Here is a 17,943-nt window from a genome sequence, read left to right as displayed (position 1 = left end):
TTAAGTCTCACCTCAAATGCAAATTCACACAAGACCTTCTCTAATTTCTTAGGCATTAGTGACACTTTCCTTGGGATAGGTTGGTGAACTTTATCTAGTGAACTGGACTTGGAGTTAAGAAGGCCTGAGTTCAAATCTCTCACTCAATTGTTTAGCTATGTTATCTTAGATAATTCACTTCTTTCAGCCTCAGTATCCTCATCTGTAAAATGGGAATAATAATAGTACCTATCTTAAAGGGCTTTTTGAGGTTCCAATGATATGTGTGTACATGTGTATATATGCATACACATATACAAATGCACATAGACATATCTCATTGGTATATATGTATATACATATATACATGCACATATATATGTATGTATATGTAAAGTTTTGTGCTTTCTTTGTGTCTGTCTGTCTCTCTGCATAGATACATACAGATATCTAAATGCATATTAGACATGTCCATGCATTAAAAATCCTGAGACACATTAATTATTTCTCTCTTTTATCCAGAGTTCAGGGTATATAGTAGATAATTTTCCTTATCAATCCTATATGTATAATACTATGTTCTTATGATCATTTAAAATCTGTAAACTTTATGAGGGCCAGGACCTAGTCTTCATTAATCTTTGGAACTCATCTAACTATTTTCAAAGGGTTCTGCACATAGGAAGCTCTTAATAAACATCGAACTGAATTATATTGAATGTGATCAATTTCATTTTAACAGTTATGACAATGATTGATATCTGTACATGGTTGGCAAATGAATGTCATAGGACAGTATATTTACACTGTCACAGAAAGAAGAGTAACTAATATAGGTTAGAACCCAGGAGGTTAATTAGAGTAGAAAGATTAATCAGATGTTAACCAGAAAAATAGAATCACACATGGAATAGGTAGTCTGAGAAAAAAAAAATATTAGCCAAGAAAGACCAGCTCAAGCAAAGCATACTATCAATTCTAGGGTACTTTGTTCTATAATAGAGAGTAGGTATCCAAGAATTAAGGTAATGTAAGGTTTGGGTAAATGAACTTGGTGTCAAATTTAGATCTTTATTCTTAGCCTAGACACTGAACTTCTATTGATCTCAGTTATCTCTAACCAGAAGATCCCTTCTAACTTGAAAAGACTATAATTCTAGTCATTCACTGAAAAACCTTAATTAGCACTGGACTAGACACTACTAGGGATACAAAAGAAGATTAAAACACATTCCTGGGATTTGAGAAAATTACAATCTAGCTGAGGAAGTAAGCATTAACATACACCAAATAAAAGCCAAATGCACATAGATGACATTCATATATATTTTGATACTTGCAAAGTGCTTTGCATGTATTACTTCACTTGCTGCTCTACACAGCTCTATGGGGCAAGTACCAAGAACTTTATTATCCCTATTTTAGAGGTGAGAAAATTGAGGCTTGAAATAGTAGAATGACTTTCCTAGTGACCTGGGTTAGTGAATGATGTAAGACCCAATCCAGATCTCTGCTCACTCTCAGTCTTACATTCCCCTTTCCCCTGTTATTATATACTAACCCTCATTATAAAGTCAAATGAAAGTTTCATACAATTAGTGTAATGAGTTCAAAAAGAGGAGAAAGGTGTGTAGGCTGGTGGAATCTGGGAAGTCTGCTTCAAGTTTTCCTTCAAGGAAGTGCCAGTAGAGTTGGAAATTAAATGACAGGTAGAATTTCCATAAGCTGAGAAGGATCGGAAGACTTTCTCAGAGGAGGAAATTAAACGAAAGAAGTCCTAGAAATGGGTATATCTTTCTATCATCTATTTATATATTGTATTTCAGAAGACTGTAAGTAAATTAGAGAAGATGGTCCTAGTATACTTTTTTTCAATTTCTTTTCATGTGTATGTTTTTTTTTTCTTTTTTTAACATAATGAATATGGATAGAAGGCAGCCAGTTGGCTGAGTGCATAGAGCACTGCATCTTGAGTTATGAAGATCTGAGTTCAAATCTAGATTCAGACACTTGCTAGCTATGTGATCCTGGGTAAGTCATTTAACTTATGCTCATCTAACCCACTGGGAAAGCAGATGGCAAACCATTCTAGTAGCTTTTCAAGGAAAACTCCATACAGGGTCATGAAGAGTTGGACACAACTGAACAATGAAACAATATGAAAATATGTCTCACATGACTTCACATTTATAACTATATCATATTGTTTGTCTTTTCAAGGGATTTGGGGAAGGAAATATTTAATAAAATAGTTAAATAAAATAAGAGGGTTGTTATTCCAAATAAAGTAGTTAGGAGACATATTTGATAAGACTAAATGTTAGAGTTATAAGAGTATGTAAAATGCAGCTGGGGTTATTAAAGGTTGTCAAATAAGGGAGTAGCTTAACCAGTGCAAGTATTCAGCATGATTTATAAAAGAAGATATTAGATTTTGGGAGATTAATTAAAAGATCAATGCAATAGAAATATTTCAGAGAATCAAAACTTGAATTTGGGGGAAATGGAGGGGAAAAAGGGAGGAGGTAATGTACGTAGGAATGCATACATGAGATATTGCTATGAAAGAGGAAAAAGGAATGGATGATTAACTAGATGTGGAAAGGGAAATCATAATTTAACTAATTTCTATAAATGGCTATGTGATCAAAGGAAAATTTCCTATTTTTATAATTAACTTGTGGGACAGAAATACAAAGGGATGTAAAATTAATGAATCCCTTAATTATTCTTCCCTGCTTTGGGTCTTAGCTAGTATTAGTGCTTTTGTTATGACAGTAAATTTTCAATTTATTCCATTTCCTGTCAGAGAAGATTGGGCCCATTGGAACTCCATAGTATGTTATTCATGCTTATTAAAAATAAAACACGGCAAGAACATTTTTTCCATCACAGTGGGAACACTAAATCATAACAATAATATGTATCTGTGTGTTCATGCTTACAGAAGTCTGGAAATAAAAGAAGGGAATGAAGCAAGTTAAGAAAATAACTTTGAGGGTAATAAAAGAGAAGAAAAACTGAATTTACCAGTTACATTTGAAAGCTGATCAGCTTTCAACATCTACAGAGATAGTTAAGAAGGGAAATTGACATCATGCAACCCTTTGTCCCATGAAATTATAAAAAGATATGATATGAGTCTACCAGAAGAATGATTACATGGTCAGGGGTGCAAGAGGACAATTCAATTCAGCCACCACAACATCACATAGTAAAGGAACAGATGACAGAACTAGAGAGCACTGTAATAATAATAATAATAATAATAATAATAATAATAATAATAATAATAATAATAATAATAATAATAATAATAATAATAATAATAAATTTATTGCCCAGGATATCCACATTTCACTATTTTCATCCCTCTAGGTTCATTTTGCCCTATCTAATTTTTCAGGACCAGGCTATTAAATATGGTTGTTACATGGAGATAGTTATGTCCTCAACTACCTTTAATTTGCATTGTCTATCATATGCTACAGCAGTGAAATTGCTGCATTATAACACTTCACATTACTTACAATCAGCTGGGAGGCTTTTGTTGCATCTACTAGTGCCACCTACAGTGAGCTGGTTAGAGCTGTCGTTCACCACCAGGGCTCCTTCCCTCCCCACTTCAGCCTGTCTGGCTCTGCAAGCCTAGAATGGGTCTGAATCCCATCACTATGCATCTGTTCCACACCCCAAATTCATTGGAGATGGATTCAGAATGATCATCATATAGGCAAGCTGGCACAGAGTCTAACCCTGAGGCTGCTGAGGAGGAGAGATCAACAAACAGTCAAGTAGACATTGACTGAGCAAACGAAATAGAAACCAAGCCAGCTGACATCTCCTGACAGATATGCAAACAGACAAGTAACAGATTACACAGCACAGAGAGACCAGAAAACCCAGGGACAGATAAGTTAAATTAATTTCTTGTGACTTAGAAATGAGATATGTTTTATCTTGTTAGATTCCCATTATTCCGGTTTCAATACTCTGTGGTCACAATTCTTATTTGTGATAACACTGTGCGTGTGTTTGCGTTTAAAAAGAAGTAGAAAAGTTGGCAGAGAAAATGAGGTAGGGTATTAAGAATCCATTCAGAGTGGAAATACTGGTAACCAGAATGGGGATGGGCAGGCATAAGGCTTTATGCTATGAATATTCGCTGCTAAACTGTTGTAATAAGCAATCTTTTAGCAACTGATGAGACCCATACATTATCATCAGAGAAATACTAGCCTTCAACAAATATTTGTTGAATGAATTAATCATGACATGGCAATTCAGCATCAGGAAATGGGGGTAGGGATGGATAAATCCTGGACAAGGTGGTTGTTGTTGTAGGGAGATGATATCCTCATCTTTTTCTGTAATTAAGTAGTCATGTGATCTGCGGTACATTTTCTATTTGGGTTTTCTCCTCATTTGTCAAAAGCATAGGTAGGGGTTAGATAAACTTTCTATTTTATTCCAGTTTTAATATCCAGTAATTCCATGATGCCTATGAACTAGAGATTCCAATTTTCTCATTTAGAAATTGTGGTGGGGCAGCTAGGTGGCACAGTGGATAGAGCACTGGCCCTGGAGTCAGGAGTACCTGAGTTCAAATGTGGCCTCAAACCCTTAACACTTACTAGCTGTGTGACCCTGGGCAAGTCACTTAATGCTTATTGTCCTGACAAAAACGAAACCAAAACCAAAAAAAAAAAATGCATAATAACCTCTGAGTCTATCTTAATTGCCATATCATCTTAGCAATTACAAAATTAATAAGGAAGAAAAGGACCAAAGAGTCAGAAATAACAACAAAAAGTTAAGCTAAGTTTGGCAACAGACATCAGAACTAGGAGCAAAATGTGGTAACATTAGAGCATACAGTTTAGGATGAGGTAAGGAAAAAGTCCTAGTAATTAGTACTATTGAAAATTACCATGGTCTCCCTGGGGAGGTGGGATATTCTCTTTCACTGAAAATATTCAAGAAAATTTGAAGGACCACTTGCTTGGTACGTTATGGAAGACATTCTTTTGTGGACATGTGGCCTTTGAGATATTTCCAACTCTGAATTTCTGCATTATTATATTTATTTTTAATTTTTTTCCTTATCGTTGCCTTATCAGCATATAGGATCCCATACCACTATCTTGTTTTTCCCTACCATACCTACATAAATTAATTTAAAATTAGTATAAAAAGAGAAGTAATTTTCCTTAATAACAGATTTCTACAAATTAGTGCCTTGTCATTTTTCATATTGTCAGCAAGACAGGTTATAAAAGGTAAACTGTCCCTAAGAATCAGGAGATCCAAATTCTAGTCCAAGATTTGTGACTCAGTCATGTTGCATGATCATGAATGAGTCATTCACCTTCTCTAGAAACCAAAGCTCTCAGTTTTCTAAAATCAAGGAGTTGGAATAAATGATCAAGAGATTCTTCTCAGTTCTAAATTGTATATTCCTATGATAACAAATGTAGTTTCCATGTTAATTCATTTGGTTCTAGATGGCCAGTTCGTACAACTGAATAAAAGTCAACTCAATTATATTTTTAAAAAATCAAATGCAACTGGAATTTAGCATCTATGGCATCAAATACAGTTTCTTTCATAAATCAGGTGTTCATCTTGATTACAGTTCTTTAATATCTTGAACATAATGACAACCTTGTCAAAATCTATGCAAAACATTCTTTGTTTTTACATTTAATACTTGTTTTTTCTCAGTTACATGTAAACAAAAATCTTAACATCCTTTTAATTAAAATTTTTGAGCTCCATGTTATTTTCTTTTCTTCCCTTTTTCTCATTGAGAAGCAATTTGATATAGATTATACATGTGCAGTCATGCAAAACATTTCCATATTAGCCATGTTACAAAAGAAAACACAGACCAAGAAAAGAAAAATAAATAATAAAGTAAAGAAAGAAATGACTCTGCTTCACTCTGCCTTCAGACATCACCCATTCTTTCACTAGAGGCGGATAGCATTTTTCCTTCAAAAGTTTTTCAGAATTGTTCAGGATCATTGCTAAGAATAGGTGTCATTCATTCACAGTTGATCATTTTATAATGTTGCTGTTATTATGTATAATATTGTCCTGGTTCTGCTCATTTCAGTTGGCATTGGTTCATGTAAGTCTTTCCAGGTTTTTCTGAAAGCATCCCATTCATCATTTCTTGTAGCACAATAACATTGCATCAAAATCATAAACTGCATCTTGTCCAACCATTCCCAAATTGATAGACATTCTTTCAATTTTAAACATTTCTTGCCACCACAAAAAGAGCTACTATAAATAGTTTTGTAGGTAAAGGTCCTTTCTCTTTCCCTTTGATATGTTTGAGGTAAAGACCTAGAATTGGTATTTCTGGGTCAAAAGGTATGTGTAGATCAAAATAACTCACCAGCATGGCTGGTTGGTTCACAACTCCACCAGCAGGACATTAGTGTCTCTATTTTTCCACATTCCTCCAAAATTTTTCATTTTACTTTTTCTGTCATATTAGTTCATCTGATATGTATGAGGTATTCAGAGTTGTTTTAATATCTATTTCTCTAATTAATAGTGATTTAGCACACTTTATTTGACTATAGATAGCTTTGATTTCTTTATCTGAAAACTGATTTCTCATACCCTTGGACCATTTACCAATTGAGGAATGATTTGTATTCTTATAAATTTGACTCCGTTCTCTATATATTTGAAAATTGAGGCCTTTATAAAAATGGCAATAAATGTTGCCCCTCCTCCCTACTCTTCTTCAAATCTTGGCTGCTGTGATTTTTATTTGGAAAACCCTTTCTTAATTTGATGTAATCAAAATTACTCATTTTACATCTGGTAAAGCTCTCTATCTCTTATTTGTTAATAAATTATGCCCTTACCAATAAATCTGACAGGCAAAAATTTCCATGCTCCTTTCATTTTTTCTTTAGAATGTTATTTTTTTCCAAATTACATGTAAAAACCAATGTTGACATCATTTTTTTGAACTTTGTGTTCCAAATTCTCTTCCTCCCTCCATCTCTTCCTCAACCCCACAACTCAAGCAATTCAATGTAGGTTATACATGAGTAGTCATGCAAAACATCTCCACATTAGCCAGATTGTGAAAGAAAACAGACAAAAAGAAAAGTTCAGATTAAGCAATGATCAAAAAATATGCTTCAATCTGTTTTCAGATACCATCATTTCTTTCTTTGTAGATGAATTACATTTTTCATAAGACCTTTGATGTTGTCTTGGATCATTGCATTGCTGAGAATAACCAAGTCTTTCACAGCAGAACATCTCACAATATTACTGTTATTTTGTATACAGTAGATTTCACTTTGCATCAGCTCATGCAGGTCCTTCCAGGTCATTTTGATAGTATCCTGCTTATCATTTTTTTTATAGTAAACTACTTTTATATAGTACTTTAAAGAGAGATTTCCTTATAATGAACCTATAAGTTTGATTTTTCCAACAATATTAAGAGATGAATTTTATATAGTACCTTAAACTTGACAAAGAATTTTATTCACAATAGACCTTGTAACAATTGGAATGACGCCACCTGCTGGAGAGCTACTGTAGGAAAGCTCTGCCATGAGGAGAAGGCATCTCAGGGCAAATAATGCAGCTTTTCTTTGGTGTCAGGAAGTGACCTTAGCTTGTGGGAGGAAGAGGGGGCAAGGCTGGTTCTCTCACTCTCTTTCCCTAGGACTCCCTTGGAGAGCAGAGCAGGAGAACTGTAGCTCCCCGAGATAGATAGATGAATCTAGACCTTTTTCTCTTCACAAAATTCTTATTCTCCTTAATAAATGCTTAAAAGTCTAAACTCTTGCTATTTTAGACAGTATAGCTAGAATTTTACCCCCTTACAGATGCCTGACCACGAAGAGGAAATCTGAATCTCCATTTTCTGATCTTCTGGTTGGGGAAAAAATTTCCCCTACCCTATCCCTTTAAACTCTAAACTACTGGATGTTTTCTATTTAAGTTTTCAAATGGGTTTTTTCAGCTCCCTAAGTACCTTATTTCTGATTTTAGTCTGTTTAACCAGACAAATGGCTGATAAGATCTTGTTAGTGCTTTGTTTATGTGGATTTTCTATTTTTATTTTTATTTTTGTTAGAAGAGGAAGCAAGGTGCTCACACAAGGGAATATAAATATCCCCTCCTCTCCCAACCAAGCCTTATCAGAGAAACCTCTGACTCCTGCATTTTTTTTCAAATTCTAATGCTAATAGTTTCTCTTCTTTTGCATGCCTGGAGGAAATGCCCCAACCACACCTAGAAGCACTGGAGGGAGGGGAAATCAGCCCTGAGTTTGAAACCAAACCTGATTCCTGGGCTGTGAACCATGTGGGAGAGTGGTCCCCTCCCCTCCTCTTGGGACCCCACCTCCTTCCCCTCCTCTGAGGCCACCTACTCCTCCTATGGTCAATCTCCATGATACTCCTGCCAGGGAAGTCCAGAGATCTAATCCACCTTCCTCAGGTCCTGATTTTGCACATGCGTAGCTTTCGCTACCTGCATTTACAGCTTTTACTCAGTTGCTGAAGCAGTCAGCCATAGCCCTTCCCCAGCCTGGCTGTGATTCTGACTTGAACTGCTGTGGTTCTCCCAAACCAACCTTAGAAAACCCTTTAAATTCCATATATGCTTGTTTTGTTCATAATTTTGATAACTGTTTCCCTCCATCCTATTCCCTTCCCATGATGTTTACTCTGTTTTCTATCTTCTTTTACCCTAACCCTCCTCAAAAGTGTTTTGCTTCTGACTGACTCCTCCCCTGCTCTGCCCTCCCTTCTTTCACTCCTCCCTCCTTATCCCCTTCCCCTCCTACTTTCCTGAAGGGTTGGATAGATTATTCCACTCAATTGAGTGTGTATGTTATTCACTCCTTGAGTCAACTTTGATGATATTAAGGTCTTTGAGCAAATTCTGGTTAGTGTAAGGCTCATTCACTTCCCCACTTCCCCACTTCACCTTCATCTCTCCCCCCACTCCATAAACCATTTTCTGCTTCTCCCCTTCTACCTCTCCCCTTTCCCCTCCCCAAGTACATTCCTCTCCCTGCTCAATTTTTCCCTAAAGTAGTCATCATTGGGCACACAGTGTACAAAGCACCCACCCTGGATGCAGGAGGATCTGAGCCCAAATCTGGACACAAGTGAAAAACAACCTCCAACTATGACCTCCGCTCAAAAAAAAATAAACAAAAATAATTGCTTTAAAGATATCATCCCTTCATAATCAATTCACACCTGTGCCCTCTGTATAAATGTATTCCTATCCTATCATCTGCCCTAATACTCAGAAATCTCTTATGATTTAAACATATCATCTTCCCATGTAGGAATCTAAGCAGTCTAAACTTTTAACATCTCTCATGATTGCTTTTTCTACTTTACCTTTTTATACTTCTCTAGGGTCTTGCATTTGAAAATCAAGTTTTTTTGTTCAGTTCAGGTCTATTCACAAATGCTTGAAAGTCTTTTTTTCATAGAAGTCCATTTTTTCCCCTGAAAAATTATATTCAGTTTTGCTGGGGAAGTGATTTTTGGTTGTAGTCTCAATGCTTTTGCCCTCTGAAATATCATATCCCCTGGCTTTGGATCATTTATTGTAGAAGCTGCTAGATCCTGTGTTAATCTGACAGTAGCTCCACAGTATTTGAATTATTTATTTCTGGCTGCTTACAATATTTTCTCCTCGACCTGGCAGCTCTGAAATTTGGCAATAATATTCCTGGAAGTTTTCCTTTTGGGATATCTTTCAGGAGGTGATCAGTAGATTCTTTCAATTTATATTTTATCTTCTGATACTAGAATATCAGGGCAATTTTTCCTGACAATCTCTTGGTTTTCATGTAGTCCAATAATTTTCTTTTTTTTTCTTTTCTTTTCTTTTTTAAAAGAAATCAAGATTTATTTTCCTTCAATATTATTTTCCTTCTCTATTATAGCACCTGGGCTAAAACTTAGGAAAGCTCTGTGGTAGTCCCTACCCACTCAGTTGCCTGAGCAGTAGGAGCCACAGTCCAGTCCTCCGTATCTGGCTGAACACTCCAGTCTTCAGAATAGAACTTCTGAATGGGCACGGATGGCACCTCTACTCCCTCATAGCAATCAGCTACCTCTGGTTGAGCAGCAGTGAATTCTGAGGCAGGGGCAGTCCATTCACCCTGAAATTCCTCCTTTCTCACTGCCTTCTCAGCTGTCACCTGTTCTTCCTTCTCAATCTCATCTGAATCCCTGTAGAAGTAAAGACCAGGCATCACTTCCCACAGGAGTTCATGGGACATGGTACCACACATATGTAGGACTTCATGGGCCAACATCCACCACATCAGATGCATGGAGTGAACTCCCTTGTTGTTGCAAGGAATGGCAATGTCCACATAGTTAAGTGGAGAATCTGTGTTGCACAATGCAATGATTGGGAGGTTAACATATGATTCTTCAGTCAGAGGCTAATGATCTGCCTGAGGATCAGTGACCAACAAGAGGCGAGGTTCCCTGAAAGCTGCCTGAATTTGGTTAGTGAAGGTGCCCGGGGTGAAGCATCCAGCAATAGGTATAGCACCAGTGGCAGCAGCAAATTTCAGAACAACTCGCTGGCCAGTGTTCCTAGAAGAGATGACATTAACATCAGCAGGATTTTCAATGGCAACAATGGCATGAGCAGCAAGCAGAAGCTTTTCCCAAGTTCTCTTCAAATTAATGATGTAGATTCCATAACTCTTCCTTTTGTAGATATACTGTTCCATCTGGAAGTCCAAATTAATGCCACCCAAATGGGTTCCTGCAGCAAGAAATTTGAGGACATCCTTTTCCATCTGCAAGACATCCAGGGCTCTGGACATTGTGAAAGTTTCCCCTTAAAACTATGACAGAAACCGAAGACAATGCCGCATGGACCCCTCTTCTGGGTAGCGTGGAAAGGACAGTCCAATAATTTTCAAATTATCTCTCCTGGATCTATTTTCCAGGTCAGCAGTTTTTCCAAGAAGAGATTTCACATTACCCTCTATTTTTTTTTTGGTGACATTTGGGGTTAAGTGACTTGCCCAGGGTCACACAGACCCTCTATTATTTATTAATTTGGATTTGCTTTATTGTGTCTTGGTTTCTCATAAAGTCACTGGCTTCCATTTGTTCAATTCTAATTCTTAGGCAATTATTTTCTTCAGAGAGCTTTTGTATCTCCTTTTCCATTTGGCATTTCAAGCTGTTCACTTTTTTCTCAGGACTTTCCTGCATCACCCTCATTTCTCTTTCCATTTTTTCTTCTACCTCTCTAACTTTATCCTCAAAGTCCTTTTTGAGCATCTCTATGGCCTAAGACCAATTAATATTTTTCTTGGAAGCTTTGTATGTAGGGGCCCTGACGCTGCTATGCTCTTCTGAGGGTGCACCTTGATCTTCTTTGTCACTAAAGAAGCTTTCTATGCTTTACAACTTTCTTTGCCTGCTCATCTTTCCCATCTTTTACTTGACTTTTAAGTCCTTTTAAGTGTGAGGTCCTGCTTCCATCTTATACTGTCCTAAGTTTCAGGGGGTCCCAGGTGTTATGATTTAATGAGGGACAGTTTCTTCACTTGCCTGGCCTTTTCTCTAGTTTGGCAATAACCCCAGGCCAATTTGCTAATTACCCAGGCAGCAAAACTTTGTGTGCTGTGGTTGCTTTCTCTCATGGGCCTATATCCCACCCATACCTGGGTGGCTACTGCTCAAGGTTTCTTCCTTGTTCCCTGCTGGCGTAGGACATCCCAATACCTCCCCTTAGGTCCTATATACACCCCTATAAACTTCCCTTGGCCAACCGTTCAGCCCTCTCACCAGTCTGTGAGCTTAGCTCCAGAAGATGCTGGTGCTGCAGCTGATTCAGAGACTCTAGGGTAAGTTTTTTCTGGTGCAGCCTGACTAGGGCTAGATTTGTGTCAGTGTGATTGTGGGGCTTGACTCTACTTCCAGTCTGGTTCCCCCTACTGCCAAACTTCCAAGCTATCTTTGGCTGGAAAATAATCTCAGCCTTCTTGTGGGTTCTACTGCTCCAAGAGTTGTTTTCTGGATGTGTTTTGAGTTTTTTTGAAGTAATTGTGTCAGGAAGTCTGAGCATTTACTGCTTTTCTTCTGCCATCTTGGCTCTGCCTCCAACTGAATATCTAATTTTTTTCATTTATTTACAAATATATTATCCCAAATTATATGTAAAAACAGTTTAATACCCATTTTTAAACGTTGTGTTCCAAATTCTCTTCCACCCTCCCTCTCATCTCCCCTTAACAACCCAAACAATTTAGGGTCAGCTAGGTGGCATTGTAGATAAAGCACTGGCCCTGGATGCAGGAGGATCTCAGTTCAAATCTGGCCTCAGACACTTGACAGCCATAAATATTTTTGTACATATAGGTCCTTTAACATTTAAAAAAATATATCTTTTTGGATAGAAACCTAAAAGTGGCATTTCTGGGTCCTAAGGTATGCATGGTTATATATCCCTTTGGCCATAGTACAAATTGTTTTACAGAATGTTTGAATCAATTTACAACTCCACCAATAGTGCATTAATATCTAATTTTCCCCATATTCCCTACAACAATAGTCATTGTCCTCTGCTGTCCTATTATACAATCCAATAGCTATGAGGTAGTATCCCAGAATTGTTTTGTTTTGCATCTTTCTAATCAATAATGAGTTAGAATATTTTTTCATATAGCTATAGATAGCTTTGATTATTTCACCTGAAAATTCTTCATATCTTTTGATCATGTATCAATTAGGAAATGGCTCATTTTTTTTCAGGACAATGAAGTAATGACTTGCCCAGGGTCACACAGCTAGTCATTGTCAAATGTCTGAGGCTGCATTTTGGCTCAGGTCCTCCTGAATTTAGAGCCAGTGTCACCTAGCTACCAAAATGGCTCATAGTTTAATAAATTTGACTGAATTCTCTATGTATTTGATAAATGAGGCCTTTTTTCAGAAGAACTGGCTTTAAATTTTTTTCACAATTACTATTACTAACTGTATTTTCCTCCATCCCATTCCCTCCCCATGTCATTTACCCTATTCTCTATCTTTATTCACCTTGTTCCTCCTCACATATTTTGCTTCTGAGTGCCCCATACCCAATCTGCCATCCTATCACCCCCCTCCCCATCCTCTTCTCATACTTTGCTGCAGGGTAAGTTAGATTGCTATACCCAATTGAGTGTTTATGCTATTCTATTTTTGAGCCAATTCTGAAGAGAGTAAGGTTCACTCACTTCCCAGGACTTCCTCTACCTTCCCCTACCTTCCCCTCCACTAGATAAGATTTTTCTTGATTGTTTTATGTGAGATAAGTTACCCCATTCTACCTTTACCTTTACCTTTCTCTCAATTCATTCCTCTCTCCACCCTTAATTTTCTTTTTAAAAATATATCATCCGGGGCAGCTAGGTGGCACAGTGGATAGAGCACTGGCCCTGGAGTCAGGAGTACCTGAGTTCAAATCCGGCCTCAGACACTTAACACTTACTAGCTGTGTGACCCTGGGCAAGTCACTTAACCCCAATTGCCTTACAAAACAAAAACAAAACAAAACAAAATATATCATCCCTTAATATTCAACTCACACCTGTGATCTCTGCCTAAATATATGCCATCCAGTTGCCCTAAAAATGAGAAAGTTTTAACGAGTTCCCATTAGGAGTGTACAGAGTTTAACCTTTTAATATCCCTTATGATTGGGAGTTTTCATTTTAGGATCTCTTTCAGGAGGTAATTGGTAAAATTTTCAATTTCTATTTTAACTTCTGGTTCTATAATATCGGGTCAGTTTTCCTTGGCAATTTCTTGGAAGATGATGTCTGGGCTCTTTTTATGATAATGAAATTTGGGTAGTCCAGTGATTTTCAAATTAGCTTTCCTGGATCTCTTTTTCAAGTCAGTTGTTTTTCCTATGAGATATTTCACATTGTCTTCTATTTCTTCATTCTTTTGGTTTTGCTATATTTCTTGATTTCTTATAAAGTCATTAGCTTACATTTGCTGAATCCTAAATTTTAAGGGGTTATTTTCTTCAGAGAGCTTTTGTACCTCCTTTTCCATTTGGCCCATTTGGCTATTCAAGGCATTCTTTTCCTAATTGACTTCTTGTACCTCTTTTACCATTTGGCCTAGTCTGTTGGTTTTCTTCAGCATTATTTGTGTCTCATTTACCCAGCTTTTGACTTTTCCTCATGATTGTCTTTCATCACTCTAATTTCTCCTATGTCCTGGGACCAATTCATATTTTTCTTGGAGGCTTTGACTGCAGAAGCTTGGACTCACACACTTTCTAGGGTCAGCATTTTTTTTCTGTTTGCTCATTTTCCCATCCTATTTCATTAATTTTAACTCTTTGTCAAAGTAAGGCTTTGCTTCTAGTGTAGAGGGAGTATTGTCCCAAGCTTCAGGGGTTTTGCACAGCTGTTTTCAGAGATCTGGGAATTTATAACTTTTTAGTTCTTTAATGTGATGTGATTTAAGGAGAGGTATGTTTACAACTCTCCTGGCCTGACCTCTGGTCTGCAAGCAACCACAGGCCTGTTTTTCTGCCCTGGAGCTATGTATGAGCTGAGTCCCACTCCACTGTGGCCACAAGCTCCAGGGTACTTGTGCTTCTCCCCTACCTAGGACCACCACCAAAGACTGTGACCTGGATCTGAGTGTGGGTACAACAACTGAGTCCTGCCTCAGTTCTAGCAGAGAGATCCCTGCAGTCTCCTTCTGGCCAATTGTTTGATACCCTTATAATCTGTGGTCTGATTTCTGGAAACAGTTGTTGATGATGATGATTCAGAGCCTCCCAAGGCCTGTGCCTGGTTTGCTGGGGCTGGGTCTTGATCTGGGCTGGGGTCAGTTTTCCACTGGTGAGACCTGCGCTGGGCTGCAATCCATTCTCACCCATGAACAACAGACCTTTCCTGCTGACCTTCTAAGTTGTCTTTGGGTGGAAAATTATTTCACTATGTCTTTTTGTGGGTTCTGATGCCATTTTATGCCATTATTTGTAGGTATTTGGAGGGGTCTTGGGGAGAGCTCAAGGAAGTCACTGCCTTTCCTCTGCCATCTACTCTCCAGCCTTATAAATAAAGTTTTGCAAAGATTTATCACTTGTCATAGTCAAAACTTGTTTTAAACAATGCAAAAGGTGACTCCACAAATGAACATCACTGGATGTACAATATTGAAATCAGATTGATAAATCTGATTTGCAGCCAAAGGTAGAGGCACCCTATAAAATTAGTTAAAACAAGACCTAATGCTGATTGTGATTAAGAAGCTGAGCTTCTGGGGGCAGCTAGGTAGCACAGTAGATAGAATATCAGCCCTGAATTCAGGAGTGCCTCAGTTCAAATCCGGCCTCAGACACTTGACACTTATTAGCTGTGTAACCCTGGGCAACTCACTTAGCCCTCATTGCTCTGAAAAAAAAAAAAAAGAAGCTGAGCTTCTTATTGTAAAACATCATATTTAAATTGCAGAAATTAGGGGGAAATATCAGATCATGTAGATATGTTTTACATATCATCCCTTATTAATATACAGTACTAGTTTTGAAAAGATTGAAGGGATTAGATCTAGTAAAGTACCTGAAGATCTTTGGACTGACATTCACAATATTCTAGAGGAGGCTGCAACAGAAAACATTTTAAAGGGAAAAAAAAGAGCAAAAAAGCAAAGTGGCTTTCTTATGAGGCTTTACAAATATCCAAAGAAAGGAGGTAAGGTGCAGGAAAATAAGAAAAAGAAAGATGTACGTAATTGGAAGATTCAAGAGAATAGTACAGAGAAATAAAAAAAAATAAAGTTTTCTTTTTTTTAATTTTTGTGAGGCAATTGGGGTTAAGTGACTTGCCTAGGGTCACACAGCCAGTAAGTGTTAACTATCTGAGACCGGATTTGAACTCAGGTACTCCTGACTCTAGGGCCGGTGCTCTATCCACTGCACCATCAAGCTGCCACAGAAAGTGTTCTTAAAAGAGTAATGCAAAGAAATAGAAATAATAGAATGGGAAAGGCAAGGGATCTCTTAAAATATTAGAGAAATGAAAGGAACTTTTCATGAAAAATTCAATGATAGAAGAAAATGAAAGGGAAAAGTAGAAGAGATTAAGAAAAGGTGGCAAGCATGTATAGAAAAATTCAAGAAGTATTTTAACATCACTGATAACCGCAATGGTGTGGTTACTGAACTACATCCATATATCCTGGCAAATAACTTCAAGTGAGGTGCAGAAAACATTGCTATCAATAAGACTAGTGGAAATAATGAAATCCTCAGCTAGCTATATAAAATGCTAAAAGATAATGATGTTAAAGTGCTGCACTCAATATGCCAGTCAATTTGGATAACAAAAGTGTGGACATTGGATTTGAAAAGCAGAGTTATGTCTCAATCCTGAAGAAGGCCTATGGCAGTGAATGTTCAAATTGTTGAACAATTATGCTCATTTCACAATCTAGCAAGGTAATGCTTAAGATTCTGTAAGCTATATTTCAGCAATATGTAACTAAGAATTATCAGAAGAACAAGATTGTTTTTGAAGAGGGAGAGGGACTAGAAACCAAATTGCCAATATTCACTGGGTTAGGGAAAAAGCAAAGGAGTTCCAGGAAAAAAAATACTTTTGCTTCATTCACTATACTAAAGCTTTGAATAATTGGTTAAAAACAAAATGTGACAAGTTCTCAAAGAGATGGGAGTGCCAGATATCTTACTTTTCTCCTGAGGAACCTGTATATAGGTCAAGAAGCAAAAGTTAGAACTGAACATGCAACAACTGATTGGTTTAAGATGGAAAAGGAATATGACAAGGTTATTTTATATTGTTAAGGGCTAAAATTCTAGCTAAGCTGTCTAAAATATTTAATGAGTGGTCGCCAATAAATTATAAGCTTTAGCAAGAGTTAGAGTTTTAAGCATTTATTAAGGAGAATAAGAATTTTGGTAAAGAGAGAGAAAGGCCTAGATTCCTATCTATTAAAGGGAGAGCACATTTCTAGCTCCGCTCTCCACCAGAGTCCAAAGGAAAAAGCCCGAGACAGAGCGCTAGTCTCTTCCTTCTTCCTCCCACTAGCCCGCGTCACTTCCTGACGCCAAAGAAAAGACTCCTGGTCTTGCCCTCAAAGACCTTCGCTTCATGGGCAGAACTCTTCTACAGTAAGTCTCCAGCAGGTGGCGTCATTCCAATCATTACAATATATTGTCACTTTATTAATTTAATGTATATGCAAAGTGCATAGTTAGAAATGACAGGCTGAATGAATCCAAATCTGGAATTCAGGGTGTCAGGAAAAATATCAAACATCTCATAGATGCTGATGATACTTCTCTGGTGGTAGAAAGTGAAGGAGAATTAAGAAACCTCTTAATGATATTGAAAGAGAAGATTGTAAAAACTGACTTGAAGATTAACATTAAAAAACCACGAGCACCACCACCACCAACTAAAATCTTGGCAACTGGTCCAATTACTTCTTCATAAATAGAAGAAGAAATGGAAGCAGTGTGAGATCATATGTGAAATTAAAAGATAACTGCTCCTTGGAAGGAAATCTGGATAGCACACTAAAAAACAGAGCCATGGCCTTACAAACAATTGTTCATATGGCCAAAGCTATGTTTTTTTCCAGTAGCAATAGTGTGATATTTTGACTGTAAGGAAATCTGAGTGACACAGAATTATAGTTTTCAAATTATGGTGCAGAGAAGAGTTTTGAGAGTCCCTTGAACAGCAAGGAAATCAAATCAATCAATATTTAAAGACATTAACTCATTATTTAATGGAAGGTGAAATACTGAAACTGAAGCTTAAATATTTTGACAACAAATGAAAACTAGGTCTTACAGGAAAAAATCCTTGATGGTGGGAAAGATTGAAGGCAAAAGAAAAAAAGAGTTTATCAGAGAATTAGATGGAAAGTTAGTTTTATTGAA

At 37.2% G+C, this 17,943-nt stretch overlaps 1 pseudogene; it reads right to left on the bottom strand.

The window, feature by feature from the left end:
* Positions 1–9,952: 9,952 nt before the first annotated feature.
* LOC122739725 lies at positions 9,953–10,837 on the bottom strand (annotated as a pseudogene).
* Positions 10,838–17,943: the final 7,106 nt, after the last annotated feature.

This window comes from Dromiciops gliroides, chromosome 2 (assembly GCF_019393635.1).
Source record: "Dromiciops gliroides isolate mDroGli1 chromosome 2, mDroGli1.pri, whole genome shotgun sequence".
NCBI lineage: Eukaryota > Metazoa > Chordata > Mammalia > Microbiotheria > Microbiotheriidae > Dromiciops > Dromiciops gliroides.
The sequence above is the reverse complement of the archived record's forward strand: the minus strand, read 5'-3'. Positions and strand labels throughout refer to the sequence as shown.